At 32.3% G+C, this 17,434-nt stretch overlaps 2 long non-coding RNA genes across 5 annotated transcripts in view; one reads left to right on the plus strand and one right to left on the minus strand.

Moving 5' to 3' along the window:
* Positions 1-15,618, plus strand: part of LOC145678876 (uncharacterized) — a 133,639-nt gene extending 118,021 nt beyond the window's left edge. The window contains exons 3-4 of the long non-coding RNA XR_014130476.1: positions 1,489-1,699; positions 6,466-15,618. This is a non-coding gene — a long non-coding RNA (uncharacterized LOC145678876). The remainder of the gene's footprint in view (positions 1-1,488; positions 1,700-6,465) is intronic.
* The window catches only part of LOC145678875 (uncharacterized), a 747,802-nt gene that overhangs the window by 84,836 nt on the left and 645,532 nt on the right, over positions 1-17,434 (minus strand). The window lies entirely within an intron of this gene.

Below are 17,434 nucleotides of genomic sequence, written 5' to 3' on the forward strand. Positions count from 1 at the left end.
CTTTCAATTTCGATCCATTTTGAAAATCGGCATTTATTTTCGCGTTTCTAATCGAAATGTGGAACAAGAGCGCCCTAGACAATATTATTTTACATGAGAAACCGTTATCACGACTCACTTATCTGCTTTCGATTTAGAGCCATTTTGAAAATCGGCCTTTATTTTCGCGTTTCTAAATAGCTGAAAACGGAAAACCACTAGGTGACTTGTGATAACGGTACCTCACGCAAAATAATATTGTCTAGGGCGCTCTTGTTCCATCTTTTATCTATTTGAAGATATCACATAATTACTGTAAAATTAGCGGTATTTTAATTTCGCCGGGATGAAGACTCTTAAGTCTTCAAACATGAATAACAGTGTCCTATAATAATTTTAAGTGTTCGATCGTGAATCATATCGTCTTAGAGTAGTTGATAAGTATTCAAACATGGTTCATATTGTCTTATATTACTTGATAAGATTTCAAACGTGAATCATATTGTCTTATAGTACTTGGTTTAAGTACTCATACATGAGTCATATTGTCTTATAATATTTGATAAGTATTCGAACATGAATTATATTGTCTCATAGTAACTTGAATGTTAACATTGGAAAAAAGATCAATGTGTTTGTAGGAAATTAAAATACATAATATGTAAAAATTATTGCGATAGTGTCGTATCTAAAACAAATTTCCTGAAACAATTAACAAATAGGAAGAAATGCGTGAACACCTCTCTTGATTCACGTGGTGGAAAAATAATATCTTGTGTCGTAACGTATCACTGATATTAAATTTGACACTGACTGCAAATTATGTAAAATTAGTTCAATTTGAATATAAGAAACATAATATTAGTTGTTTGCAGTAAATTTAGCTTCATACGCGAGCACGAGGAAACAACAGGGGTGTGTGTGATATGAACAATGAACAGTCAGCAAACATTGTGGAAAATTACGACCTGTATTATTTGGAAATCAAGAATAATGTTTCGTGATCTATCTCGCTCACGTATTTTTTGCTAACGCGGTAGCACCACAAGCGCTGAAAAGTCAACACCAAAAAAAAAAAAAAAAAATCGTTTCAGACCATATTGATTGTCATTTGTTGGTCTTATGTTACTTGCGTCGACATCTATCTTCGTGGACTTGTACAGAATGACACAACAACCCTTTTTCTTTTTTCCACTTTCCTTACTTATTATTGTGAAGTTTTAGAAAAATTTCCTTGCCGGAAGGCATCGGTTCTTCTCCATTTTACAACATCCACGCAAAGATTTTCTCTTTTCTGTTAGGTACAAACATTTTTTCTTCAGCTCGCCTTGTTCATTTTATAACTCTTCCCGCAATTCTTACCCCTTTGGCACGATTATTCTGTTTCAAAAGAATTCTGTTCTGTGCGTTTCGACACATACCTACTTCGATGGATGCCTGCAGCAGTAATCCTTTCACTTTTTCACCCTTTTATTGGAAAATGTCACAAAAAGTTTCTCTTTTTTTCAGAAAGGACGCTCTCACAGGACAAAAGCCAGAAAAAGGGTTATACAGCTGAAGACCACGCAGAAACCTTGGGATGACCCAACATTTAAACAAGGGAGAAAACGTCATAGAGACTGTGGGACGTATAGAAAGACACGCAACGCATATTAGACGTTGTCCTAGCACCGATTTTCATGTAGTGTTGTGACGAAAGTCAATTAATTGGAAGATCCAGGTAATAATAATAATAATAATAATAATAATAATAATAATAATAATAATAATAATAATAATAATAATAATAATAATAATAATAATAATAATATATTATCAAAAATATATAAATAATAGCTTAAATTATTTTTGTGACACAAAAACTGCGGGAGGGGGCCTCCGGCCCCAGGCTAGATCCGCCAATTTACATCTCGCTTGATTTTGAGATTAAATTTCTTTTCCAAGACCATGCTTTATACGACGTAGACCAACAGTTTAACACGATACACGAACTACATATGCTTCCACTGGGAATCGAACATAGTCTTCCACATCGAAGGGAAAACAGACCGTGCATCTAATCGTTTGTCTCTGAAGAAATTCTGTTGCTGTTTCTGACTTATCTCTGTAATTAATTATTTCTTTTTATTATTATCATTAACTGCTTACCAACTCTTACGTTTTATCTTAGGAAGTACTGATCTGAACCTCAACATAAATAAGTGTTTTATAATGTTATACTCAAGTAAGAACACACCTCTAAAATATAACTAGTGCATTGACAACGTCAATATTAGAAGAATCGAAGTGTTTAAGGATCTTGGGATTACTTTTGACACCAAACTAACATTTTCCCACCACGTTAAAAAATTGTGACCGAAACTTATAAAAATCTCGAGTATACAATAAGAAGGGATTTTAAGAAATAAGACACATTTAAAAGCTATATATAATGCAATCGTTAAATCGAAACTTGAATACACTGCCCAAAACCTGAAACCCTGAAAGAAAAAAAAATCCGCAAAATAGAAATGTTGCAAACAAAATTTGTAAGGTACTTAGTTTTCAAGGAAACAGGCACATATATCCTAAATTTGGAACATACTAATCTTTAAATAAACAACTGAACATTGTATCCCTCGACAGCATTTCCCTTATATATATATATATATATATATATATATATATATATATATATATATATGTGTGTGTGTGTGTGTGTATGTGTCGCAATTACTTGAACTTCTGAAATTTAAAGTTCCCAACGTCAGAAGACGTCCAAAAGCTAGTTTATTTCACAATAGAACATTGAAAGCCAATGTAATGAAAAACTTGCCTATTTGGAGCATGTCTGACCTCTACAACAAACTTTGTGCAGTTAATCCAAATATTGACATAATCAGAATGTCCTTCACTAATTTTTTTTTAAAAAAGTAGTAAATTCTTTAAGTGACAGGATCAATGATTAACCAATCATTAAAATTATCACTTGTATGCTTATCCTTCTGTTACATGATTATCGGTTGTTATGGATACTGTAAATAGGTGTCTTTAACTGTAGTATCCTCTATAAATAAATTGGAAGCATATTTTCAACGGTTCCTTATTTCGGATGAGTTCTCTCAGATTATACAACAGAGTTTATACAAACGAAAACGTTTTTGGTAGAAATCACAACGTTAAAAAAAAAAAAAAAAAAAACTTTTTACGAATCCACTTGGATGTTTTTCATTCAAAAGGGAACACAACAAATTGGTTGAATCTCTGTAAGTCAAACTTTTCTTTTTTTTTTTAAATTCAACTAAAAATTAGTAACTGTAGACATTTCAACTTGTGCAAATAAGCTACTCAAAACCTAGTTTTTTTTTTTTTTTTAATTTTAGATCACATGCCAACCCTCGATACCTAGTTTTGTCTTTTTTTTATCTACAGAAGCAAAAATTTTGATTCCAGTTGTGGCTTTCCACCCCTTTTTCTTCTCATTCAATCCATCCTATAAGGAGAAAGACGCTTTTGTATTTCCCATTCCGTGAAGCCATTGACATTTACCATTGGTGCATCCTTGACCTCGAGACAGATGGAATGTCACTTGCGTGTCGCTTCGTGTCATTTTCGACAAGCTTCAATGACTTCCGTAATTGGCGTAAACTCAAGTCCACGAAGCGTCGTTAAAGACACGTATAAATTACCACACTATTATGTGACCTACGAATACACAAACACATACACACTTCTAAATGCTTACGTAAAACATTTGAGCTTATTAAGTTATGTTCTGCTGCCTAGATTAAAAATTAGTGACAACTAAACATTATTACAGAAACACAATTATTTTTATCACATGGAAAATGTATTCCTTTTACTTTCACTCATTCAATTTACTCGTTAATTCTTTTAATGTTTAACCAAATTAATTTCTCAATTATCACATGGTAAATTTATCCTTTTACTTTCGCCCATTCAATTTATTCGTTAATTCTTTTAATGCTTACGTAAATTTATTTCTCATTTATCACACGATAAATTTATCCTTTTTGCTTTCCCCCATTCAATTTATTCGTTAATTCTTTTAATGTTTACCCAATTTTATTTCTCATTTATCACATGGTGTTTTATCCTTTTGCTTTCACCCATTCAATTTATTCGTTAATTCTTTTAATGGTTATGTATTTTTTTTATTAAGGCGGACGAATTTTATTGACTCGTTTTATTAATTGATTTTATATGAGATATTTGTATAGTATTAACTAAGGGACAAACTTATTAATAATTAAGGAACGCAATCATTACTATATTTGTTATGATGCTGTATTTTACACTAAAAGGAGACAAACATTTTCAGCTGTTCGATTATTATTATTATTATTATTATTATTATTATTATTATTATTATTATTTACTTTATTTTATGATACAGTACCAAAATATATCTTCATTTATTTGTTAATAATACACTTTATTTTATATTAAAATATTGGATATATTTTTACTCACTAAATTTATTCGTTACTTTCGTGCATTATTATATTTGAAGTACCACAATGTGTTATATTTTCACCCGTTAATTACAATATATTTTCACAATGTGTTATATTAACTACATTCGTTAATTTTCTGCTTTATTTTGTGTTAAAATATTAAAATATATTGTCAACTATTCAATTTATCCGTTATAATGAAACATCAGGACATATTTGCAACCATTTAAACGCTTCCTTTCAGAGTAATAGGCTGCCGAAAACATGAAAAAATAAACTTTACAGGTCCATTGCTCCAAAACTATGGGACCTACCGTAGTCGGGTCAAGACTTCACTTAGGAACTAGTATGTGGCCTATCCAGATATCAAAGTTTCAGAACCCTACGGTACTTCCGCAACAATTTTTATAGAGGTAGTTAGTGAGTACTTCAAATTGTATTCCCGTAGCCAAACTCCCTCTATAAAAATTACTTCGTGAGAACCTTAGGATTCTGAAACATGTATTTTTGGACGACACACATATTAGTTCTTGAGTAAAGTCTTGACCCGACTACAGTAGGTCCCATAGTTTTGGAGCTATGGATCTTTAAAGTTCATTTCTTTATTTTTTCGACAGTCTATATAAATATATATAGATATAGCATATATATAAAATTAAGAAATAAATTGAATAGGTGCAAATACAATACAATCACTATAGGCCCTGAATAACTATAGGCTTTATTAGTTCTATGCTTTCCCAACTTCGTGCTTTTCTAAATGTCACTGAAGTCAGTACTAATGAGTTATCTTCTATGATGTTGTAAAGTTCTAGATTCGATTTCAGGCGGGAAATTATTGAATAATTTCACAGCTACCTGGAAATTGATAACTAATGTTATAAAAGAAAGGATCGTCATAGTTGATAACGAGTGTATTCAATTGTAACGAGATACTAATGAATGTCCAATAATTGAGCATCAATTGAAGCCGTAATTTCCATAACCGCACAAGTCCAGCTGAAGAGATATTAAGAAAATAAATAAAAACTGAATTTTTGTTGAAACTTGGACTTGGAGAAAAGAATCTGCGTCACTGTGAACTTAGAAATCAGATTTTTTTTTTTTAAATACTTAGTGACATTTGGTATTCAGCAAAGTGTAAATATGAGAAAAGTCTGATTTCCAAGTTCACATTTCCAACAAATATTCAGTTTTTATTGAGTTTCTCTTCTTGAGTGGTTATGGAAGTCACGGCTTCAATTGGATTTCTATTATCTTACAAAAGTATCTTCGGCAATAATATATTTATTTCACGCAGATTACAGTGTCTGATTTTCTATTAATGATACATTTACAAGCTATGAAAATAAATATTTACCAACAAATTAACATTAAGTATTTAAACTATGAAAGAACGATATTTTTGCTTTTAATCGACATTTACTAAAGTTTAATTTGATTTCTTATGCAATTTCAAACTTAGTAAATTATTATGAGTAGTTTTTATTTCAAAACATCTTAAAAATATGTTCATTCTGGTATGTTTTTTTTTTTAAAAAAAAAAAAAAAAAACTATGTTTGAAAATCTGTATACTCTTTTTTATATAAAACTATTATAGTATATAGAATATATATACTTGTATATTTCAGGATTGTTTAAAGAACTCTAAAGGAATTTTCATTGGAAAAATAGGACAGGTACTGAATATTTAAAGGTATCAATGCGATATTCACGTATAATGGTTAAGATAAATTCTGAAAAGAATCTGCGTCACTATACCTGTTTATTTGTGAAATTCGAACTGGGATCTTCCGGCACTGAAACAATTAATATAGAATCCGTTATCATGGACTCGTTTGGTGTTCTAACAGCATTTATTGATGGGCCTACCATTTCTTTGTCTTAAAAATGGTTCGGTATTTTATATCGCTTATTGATAGTACGCGACGGTCTACATACTAAGTACAATTTGCATGTTATATACGTTTTGTATGTAGTTTTGAATATTTAGGGTACGAAACTAATTTTACTTTTTGTTTGTTGTAGAGAATGTGATGCGAAATTACTCGAACCAAGTGACAGCAGTAATCTAAGAATGTTATGAGGCTGTAGATGGTAGTAAAGAGCATCTAAACTGAATCCACGGAACCATGGATTTTTCAGCGTCACCAGTTGTACCAAGCGACTCGGCTTTCTCCTGCGTTCACCTGTGATACACGCAACAAGAGCCACACCGTTTTGTGTTGAGTTTGCCTAGAATTTCTGTTTCTATTGCGTTATATTACTAAAAAAAAATAATGCTTCAGGATAATTTTGTGAGAAAAATATATTTTTGAAATGAAGTGCAACTTGCATTAATCTTAATTTTAAGCAAGCGTGAATTTTGCACACATCAGAAATTTAAACTTACTTTTAAATCTTATATCAAATTAAAGGAAAATTTTATAACGCAAAAAAAAAAAAATCTAGGTTTTATTATTGTTATTAAAAAAATGAAGCTGTTTATACTGATTCTTTATTTGTACTAAAATTATTCTCACGCTGTAAGGATCTGTAAACTTGTAATATAAACAGAAAATAATTTTTAGTGCATTGTGTCGAAAACGCTAAGTTTTATAACATTAGAATAAGTTTTGGAGCATAATTCCTTTTAAGGTGGCAAGAAAAAATTGTACTTCATAAAAGTAGTTTATCTTAAACTACTAGATTCAGAGTCTTCCTGGATCCTGCCCTTGATATAATAATATTAGGCAGTGCTATCTAGTAGCATTTTTTAAATAAGAATTTCTGTCAAAAAAGTATCACATCAATATGTAATTTATAGGCCTATTTTGTTTCTAGTTAAAATTTGTCCTCTGAAAATCTTTTTTTAAGAATGAATAAATTATTAATTTGTATTATAGTAAATAATACAGCATCAAATACTACAGTATAATAACCGAGCAAAGTAGCTTAAGTGGTAGAGCGTTGGCTTCGCATTCGATAGGTCGTGGGTTCGATTCCCGCATCCGATTATCCTGATTGGGGTTTTCCAGGGTTTTCTTCAGTCCTACCAGGCGAATGCCAGGATAGTACCTACTAAACAGGCCCTGGCCGATACCTTCCCAAATCCTTTCCATTGTTAGCGTTGTTGTTAGATATAGAATGTAAAATGGCCTCTGAGCTGTATCTGGTGAATGTTAAATAAGTAAGTAGATTGTAAAATAGTTTAGAATAACTTACATAATTGACTTAAACTATATAGATATCTAAGCATAAATTTTATTAATTTAAAAAGTGTATAAATATATGACCATTAACTTTGTAGATATATACTGTATACACTGAGAAAAAATTGTAGGTGGCGTACTTAAAAAGGTAGGTTACATGCGTAATTCCTGTAGTTTTTGGACTTATCGTACATCAGACGTATAGCTGAAAACGCATGTTTTATATTACTTTCCGTATAAGTGTTCCATCTGTACGTACTTTCCGTATGAAACAATATAGGCGGTAAGGATCTCATATACAAATGGACGTATATAGCATATAGCTGACGAAGGTAACATAAGTATATGCATGTGATATACGGAAAACTGTTAGATGCCAGACATCCTGCAACGGCATGATGTAACATCTAAGGGCAGTGCCTATGTAGCATACGGATAACGTATCTCCGTACTGATTTCTGTAGTAAGCAAGAGGATACCGTATGATATATTTGTACAATATACCGCTGTCCGAAGAACGGATTTTTCTTAGTGTACATGGGCGTATCGAAACGGATGTAGGTTGTCCCTGTCTTGAGATCCATATTTATCCTACATAAAATCCAATTAATGATACTTGATCGTGATGTAGGGGCTGTGGTGGTTCATTGAGAGAGTACTCACCTCTAGTACATGGGTCCCTGGTTCGATCCCAGCTCGAGTGAACTTTGTGGTGGACTAACACCGTGTGAATGTGTTTTCTCGGGGCTCTCTCCCGTTCATTCTCATCTCCCTTAGCCTCGGTACATAATCGTGGCTCGTTAAGCTAAAATTTTCATTTCATTTGATCTTAATTTTAGAAGTGACAAAATAACGCATGGACACGTATAGTTTCCCCTTGACCAAACGTTGGCTCCGGGCCATTAAAACGTTCAGGTTACCACAAGCAGCGATATGTAGTGTTAAGCATTTGAATTAGGTATGTTGCCCTGGAATAGTTGAAATTCAAGTGGTTTAGCGAACGGCCATGTGGGTTTCGAATCCTAATGTCAGTAGATAATCTTTTTAGAGTGAAATTATCTACTCCAGTTTCGTGACAATATTGCGTCAATACCGAACATTCTGTGCTCACATTAGGAATCGAACTCAGAACCACTAACACTAAAATCATACATATTAAGCAGTTAATTGATTGGTTATTAGTTTACAAGTATGATTATTACTTGTTAAATATAATTACATGAAATTATATTTATAGTTATGTGCAATATAATTACTTACAATTACCAATATCATGCAAGAAATTGTATTAGGCCCTAAATGAATTACACATATTTTTATTGGTCTCCTTTTCCTGTATTTTAAAACAAAATAATAATTTCACTAATTGTGACTTCATTGTTTTCGATATATATTAAATTTTGTTCAAATTTGTTTATTGCAACTGGAAGTGACATAAATCAATTTCGGGTTTTAAGATTTATTGCTATAGACATCGCCACCAGTTTGTGGAGTAAAAGGGAGGGTTCTCCCACTGAATTCTCCAAGCATGTTTTGTTCTTGGAAATACAATTCAAAACATATTGATTTGCTCTCATGTGCTACGGTGCTTAATACATTTAGGCTATATTAATATTAGAAAAAGTAGTTTTTCTCATTGTTGGGCCCCCTCTTTCCATTATTCTCTTACTCTTTATGGGCCCCGGAATTCGTGGGCGCTTCTGCATGAGAAGGTCCGCGGGGCCGTTAGTTACGCTCCTGGGCCAGTTCCATACATGACAAATTGATAAGGGGACAATATTGACAAATCTCAAAGCCATACGAATAAATATTATTTCTAGGACCTTTAATAGTAAACATTTTTTACTGAAATGGACCCACGACTCATTTTTGTTTTATTTACCATTTGTGTACTGTTTTGTGTATGTAATGTAGTGGACTTGTTTGATGCTTCATTTATAATTTCATGTTCGTATCGTAGTATATGGAGTAAGAAAATTTTGTCTTAAAATGCCTGACCCCTGACCCCTCACAAGTTACGGCTTTGATTCCAGCTAATTTTTATAAATGATGTGTCCACTTTAAATACTTCCGTAATTTTACTGACGATCATCTGCGTACTTACAGGAAATAAACATCGTAACTTTTGTCAATATTGGAATTTTCTCTAATATATAAAGAATTTTAAAAACAAATTAATTAAGTATAGATGACAGGAATTTGCACGAAATGCTATGTTACAGAGTTTGCTGGATTTGTTTCTTGTTGTATTGATTTGTACCGTTACTTTCTTTACGAGTCAATTATGTAAACATTATTTTAAAATTGTTTATGAATAAAATAACAAATGTTTGAAGGTATCCAATAACAGATCAAAGAGTCACCTAAAGAAAGCTACAGATTTTGAGGGAAAAATTAAGTTGTACGATTAATTGAAACAACGATAGACGTACGGATCTAATAATGAGTCTAAAATATACGGCTAAATCACGTAAAATTAAGTTAAACTTGTATAATACAATGCAAGATAATAATAATAATTTCCAAAACGGTATTAAAATTAATATTGTATTAATAAATTGCAATTTATTTTACAATCATCTTAATATGTATAAAGTTATTTCATAATTTTACAAATCATTGCATTTTGTGTTTTTGTTGTGATGTGAAAATACCCTCGCATTTCTTCCGACCCCTTACACGGCCGACAGTCGGTTTGTGAAGGGTCCACTTTCTGAGGAGGAAAACGATGCATCTAGCGCTCAATGCAGTTATGGAGGGAGAAAAAATGTAACTACTAGATATTTTTGCCATGTAATGTCATGATTTTTTTCTTATTTTACTGTAAAAAAATATAAATAGAGCATTAATTTATTTTACTTTAAAAAAATATAGCATTAATAATTTAAGTGAAGAATTTAGTCTTTAAAAAGTAGTAAGTAAACTGAAAAATTAAAATAGCTTTTTTGTTGTTGGTTCGAAATTCATTATTGCTTTCGAATATCCAAGCTATGCAAGAAATCGATCTAAACGTGTGGGTGGTAAACAAAATGTGCTTCCACCAGGGATCAAATCAGTCTCTTGTGCTCGATCTTCGGTGGAAGTCACATAAATTGTACAGATACATATCGTCTGGTTGGAAATGATATTAATTAATTAAATAATAATAATAATAATAATAATAATAATAATAATAATAATAATAATAATAATAATAATAATAATAATCAGTGCAGTATTTAAGAGGGCTTCAGGTCTTAAGGCCCCGAAATTTTATTTACTATTTAAAATAAATGAAATATCTTGCAGAATTTTTACATTTCCAGGAATAAAGTTACCGAAGCTCCCCGAAACAAACTAGTAAATACGCCACTGATTAATAATAATAATAATAAACAGGTGAGTGCTCTTAATCTCTATTAATAAAATTTTCCTACAGTTAAGGTAAGAATTTACATTATGTATAGGTTCCTGTGGACTTCGCGGTGGCATGTTGAAGACCATGGCTTGAAATCCTGTCTATTATAGAACATTCGGGATTGTACTCAGAAGTGAAATAATTAAGAATTGCAAAGTAACTTAGCTGTAAGTTCTAGGACATCATATAACGAGTGCTATCACTGTACCAATACAAATACCCTCTTCATACAAATTCAAGTGAAAATTAGCCACTTCAATTCCATTTGGATTATTTAATTTACGGGACATTCTTTCATGCTATTACTTGACAAAATTAGAAGTACTTGTTTCATTGTCTTCGACTGAACAGAAAATTACAGATTTCTTCACCTCATAAGAATTAAATGGAATTTATTTTGTATACACTGACTTTTCGACATGATCCTTACTCTGTTTTAGGGGAAATTTTATTTGTAATTTTATTTAACAAGATGATTAACCATGTACACTTGCGAATGTTGTGGCATAATGCACAAGAGAAAAATTCATTTGTACACAGAAGAAATTTTCCTAAACGAAGTCTTTCCACTGTAATTTTGCATGATTATTTGTGTAACTCAAGTGCTGCAGAATAGAAGCAAATCATCTTCTTCTTTATCTTTCAATCAATCAAAGTGCGTACCATCTAGCAGAAGTTAAAGGTTCTCTCTCCGATAATATAAGCGAGTAATGGCAATCGTAATGATTCTATCAGTGGCGTATTTAGGGGGGGGGGGGCTTCCGGGCCCAAGCCCCCCCTGAAATCTTACTTACTATAGTAAATTATATGAAATATCTTGCAGAATTTTCACATTTTCAGGCAAAGCCCCCCCGAAAGAGCAAAGCCCCCGAATCAAAATCCTAAATACGCCATTGGATTCTATTGTTAATTAACTGAAAATTACAACCCCTTCACGAGTGTTATTTGGATATAAGCATGTTCTCGGAAAATTCAAACTATATTGCACTTATAAAGGATTCATATAAAGGGCAAGAAAATGTGTTTAGTTAAACTGTACAATTCGAAACTTACGGTCCCATAAATACTTGTTAGCTTCTCGGGGAAGTAGTACCTTCTGCGCGAAAGACCCGATTTCGATTCCCGATGTAGCTCGTGTGATTCCGAATTCACGCTAATCTCTAGTTAATGAAATCGGATATTAAACTTCAAAAAATAAATAAACAAGAAAATTAGGAAGATTGCGATCTTAGCCAAAAATTGTAGGAATGATCGAAAAATGGATCAAACGATTGAGATTCTTGGCCAATAATTAGTTTTGGGATCAGGGTCCACAAAAGTTTTGAACGGCCTCTAAATGGAGTTTTCGTATTTTCTACGAACTAAGCACATTAATATTGAGCTAAGTGATAGTTCGGGTTTGGCTACACTGTAATGTAGTTCTCTAGATATAAGGCGTACAAAGGATAAGAATAAAACGTCCCTTATTTAAGTGTGACCTACAAAGTATTATTTCTTAGACTTGGGACAGAAAGGTAGAGGGTTTAGGGCAGCGTTTCCCAACCGTAAATGAGCCGTTGGTGTGCCGCGGGAAAATTGAAACAAAATTATTAATTCTATAGTAATCAAATTGCAAGACATAAGGGAAAATGTATACTGTATTTGTATTTCACATTACTGTGAACCTCTACTTTGCAAGACATAAGGGAAAATGTATATTTGTATTTCACATTACTGTGAACCTCTACTATGAATCTACAATTTTAAGTTTCGTACCGTGTTACTCTTGTGTACAATTTTAATGTTGCAAAAAGTATTTGTTATCATTGTTATAACCATTGTTACTCCTTTATTGTTGCAGAGTATTTCGTAACCTCAAATTTTAAAATATCATTCAATACTTTCGACAAAGCAAACATGCATACAAATTACCTACATTTGTGTTTTAAAAGTAAAAGAGATTTGTTTGTCTGTTCGTTATTTAGTGATCTATCTTCTCAGTGAAAGGTTGGATACAATTTTCTAAAAAGAAAGCGTAGTGTTGCAAACCTGAGTCCAATATTTCATTGAATTGTTTTCTATTTTTAAATTAGAATGAAAAGTAAGCATAATGATTAACCACGGGTGAAAACCAGTGATCGAGCTTTCTACTCTGTGAGAAAGATCGTTAATCACAGAAAAAAATACCACGGTATTTAATATTTACGAAAAATAATATCTATGAGTGTGCCGCGAGAATTCAAGTTACACCCGTAGTGTGCCGCAAGTTGAAAAAGGTTGGGAAACGCTGGTTTAGGGTAATGATAACACTTAGGCGAGTGTTAAAATGTACCAATGACCAGCAAACTAAACAATTACAGTGGTCCATCCGTAGCCTGCAAAACAAAAACAAGCGAAGAAATCACAATATTTTAACTCGTTTCACATCGTCCCCGCAAGTCTAGTGGAGTGGTTCTCAATCGATGTGTCGTAACACTGGTGTGTCACGCAGTCTTCTAAGGTGTGTGGGGAAATTTTAGAATTTAAAAATCATGAAGAATTTAATAATAATTAGTTAAAATAGAATAGAGATAGACTGTACCAGTCAACGCCTCAAGCGGTAGCAATAATGCTCAGTGCTGTAAAGTCATTATAAATAGTAATAGGTTTCACTATAATAATAATAATAATAATAATAATAATAATAATTATTATTATTATTATTAATAATAATAATAATAATAATAATAATAATAATAATAATAATAATAATAATAATAATAATAATAATAATAATAATAATAATAATAATAATTACATTTTAGGGTCATTTTGTTTTGCATATTATGGACAACTTTAGAAGTTTAACTAACTCTTTCTTGTGTACTGCCATGGCTGACTTCTGACTTTTTATTTTTCCACGTCCCATGGAATCTTCAGTCCTTTGTTTTCTGTCTTCTATATCAAATATTTAGTAAATTTAAGAAAAACAGCTGAAAGAGTATTTGAAAATTGAGACACTACCAAGTTAGTGTGTCATTATTATTGTTATTATTATGAGCTTATTATACTAAGTATTTATAATCTCATGTAATTTGGTATTAACTACATACATTAGAAGCCTGCCATCCTAAAAATAATACAAAATTGGCCTTTTTTTTTTTTTTGCTTGTTTATTCATAAGTGAAAGGAGATAATGAAATGCAACTTACCACAATCATAGGTAATGTTACTCTACAACAGAAAATATTACAGTGTTGCCACAATAACATTTCCCCCAAAATTTAAGTTAAGGCAGCGACTAGAGGAACGATCTCAATTGCATTTGATTACGTATTCTGTTGTTTTGGTATCCTGTGAACTACTTTTTAAATAACATTATTATTTAATTTTAATAACTGTATGTTAAAACTATTTTCTTTATTACAAACTAAATATAACTATTAGTTGAAAAGTAGTTCACAGGATTCTTCCAAGACAACATGATACGTAACCAAATGCAGTTGAGTTCGTTCCTCTAGTCGCTGCCTTAACTTAGATTTTGGGGGAAATGTTATTCTGGCAACACTGTATTTTTCTATAGATGGGAACGCTGAAAATTATTTATATTTTCTGTTGTAGAATAACATTATCTATAACTGTGATAAGTTGCATTTCAGTACCTCTTTTCGCTCATGAAAAACAAGCAAAAGAAAAATGGTAAAGTTTGTATTATTTTTAGTACGTCAGGCATTTACTCGCCCTCTTATAATATAAAGGAGAACCATAACAGCAGAAGGTCGTTCTCTCCCTGAATCGTTTATTAACATTGATAAATTCTATTCTATTCTATCAATGAATAATTTTAGTTTTCAAAATTCATTTTTTGTCTTCATACCATGGATAACATTAACCTTTAATTTATTTTTGCCATGCGTATCATCATCAATTTTAATTTTTAATTTATTTTTCATTGTATACCAAGGACAACTTCAGACTTTTTTTTTAAAAAAAATTAATTTTTGTTTTCCATATGGAAACTTGTTCCACTTTAGACATTAGACAACATTTTTTTATGATGAATGGGGGGCCAGGTTTTCCAATCATTAAATCATGAAAACTCAAAAATATTTGATTGTAACGAATTTTGGTAATGATTGGTAGCAGTTAATATTATACAGGGTGGCCCAAAAGTAGGTATACACCCCTGCATTGATCAAGTATAGAATAACATTCTAGTTAATGGGTTTATTTACTACGTCTCTTCCGAATTTAAGATGTAAGTAAAAACACATTAAGAACAAATAATAAAGAAACTAAGTCTACTTGGTGGATAATAATAAGAAATTATATAAAATGCAATGAGCTGATCAGTACGGTACTGTATATCTACTTTTGGGCCATCCTGTACATTTATATTCAGGAATATATTTGGAAGTCTTAGAACATGGAAATTAAAGTGTTTCAATTGTAACTTCTTTTTGTGACGAATGGTAACAGTTAATCGTGTATTTTTGTAGAGATTTGTAGCAACAATTGTTAAAAATAACTAAATCCAATACTTATAACATGTAAACTTAATTTTTTAATTGAAACTTACATTGTGGATATTGGCAGTAGAAGTTTATATAATGTCAACTCAAAAAGAATGAATTAAAATCTTATATGTTGTGTATTGTTTTATTCAGTGTGTACCAATACTAATACGAGGTACGTCAGAAATTTTTTCCAGAAGTTTTTAAAAAATGTTTAAAACAAAACTTTTACATGGTTACCTCAGTACATATGAACTATTTTTCTAAAATAGTCGCCAACCCTCTCGATGTACTTAGTGAGACAAGGGATCAATTTTTTTTATGCCTTGGTCAAAGAAGTCTCCCGCCACCTCTTTTGTCCAATTCTTCTCCTCTACTTTCATTTCCACATCAGTTGACATTGTTTTCCCATCATGTGCATCTTCATCTTCATGGAGGTGAACAGATGATAGTCTGAAGGTGCAAGTCAGGGGAATGCGTGACTCTGTCAAAATCCACGGTTTTCCGTTGCTTTGCTCATCATGCATATTAATACGACTGTCTTTAAATTTACGAGACTATTTAAGATTTATAACTCGTTTGCCATAAACTGATTTGACCTCGTTAAAAACTTCAGACGAAGATTTTTCCCTTCACAACGAGATTACGGATAACGCTGCGAACTTCGCACTTGCGGCAGATCTTGTCGACATTTTCACGGGAGGATGCAGTTTTGGTGTTTTGACGCATGATTGGGCTCGCTGGAAAGGACAGAAGCAAAGCTACAAGGCAGTGTGACAAACAAAGCAATAACAAATTCCTTCCGCCTCCGAGGGCCCTATACCCTGGCCGATGAATGATGATTTCTGACAGCTTTGCACAAGGCCACGGCGAGCGAGCAGAAGACAGCAGGTTAACCAACCTTAGGCTCAGAACATGTCGCGTCTCCATGGTAACCACCGTACATTGCCAAACTTTCACTCACCCCCAACGACGAAGCAGACAATTCCCCCCTTGCGCAAGAAGCACATGGCAACACCGCACTCCTCAGTTGTCCTCGCGAGCTGAACTGTCAGAAATCATTGTTCGCCGCCCAGGGTATAGTAGGCCTACGCTTATTTTGTGGATGTTCCTCGTATATCAGAGGCGCCATTTGAGGAGGACATGGATTCAAATTTCCCACCCAGAATTTGAACAAATGCTCTTTAATAAATTATACTCTAGTATACTAATAAAAAAACATGAAGCTCTTTTGTCGGTGAACAATCCTTCCCCCCTGTCAAAATTTGAAGTGACGCCACTGATATAGCTGTCTAGGGGAAGGATATTAGCTCAAGAATACGCTTATTTTACGTTTCAGGATCACTAAGATTTCACCAGAATTTAGACCAGTTGTTCCAAATCTTTACTTTTCGAGACCAATGTTTGATGTTTCCAAATAATTTTACTGGAAGATTATTATAGAACTCTTAAATTGATTTAAAGAACTAACAGAAATTTTGCAGCATTCCAGTCGAGAATCAGTGATGTAGACCTGTGGTTCTCAACCGATGCGTCGCGACACACTTGTGTGTCACGCACTCCCCTAATATGTGTCGCAAAATTTTAGAATTTAGAAATCATGAAGAATTTAATAAAAATTGGTAAAAATCGAGATAGACTGTGCCAGGCAATACTTCCAGCGGTAGCAATAATGTTCAGTGCTATATAGATTCATTATAAAAATTAATTGGTTTCACTATTATAATATAATTTATTATTATTATTACTAATAACATCAAACAAGTATGTCGTCAGTCAAGAAAAGGTTGAGAACAACTGATGTTAGGAATTAGAGCTGCTAACCGTCATAAATTTGTTCCACACACTTGTATTTCTTGGTTACAGCTACTTAGTACAGAAAGATTTTCTTAAAAAATGTAAATGCAAAGAGGTAAATGCTTCCTGTTATAACAAAC

The sequence above is a fragment of the Thermobia domestica genome, chromosome 2, assembly GCF_964235325.1.
Source record: "Thermobia domestica chromosome 2, izTheDome1.hap1.1, whole genome shotgun sequence".
Taxonomy (NCBI): Eukaryota; Metazoa; Arthropoda; class Insecta; order Zygentoma; family Lepismatidae; genus Thermobia; species Thermobia domestica.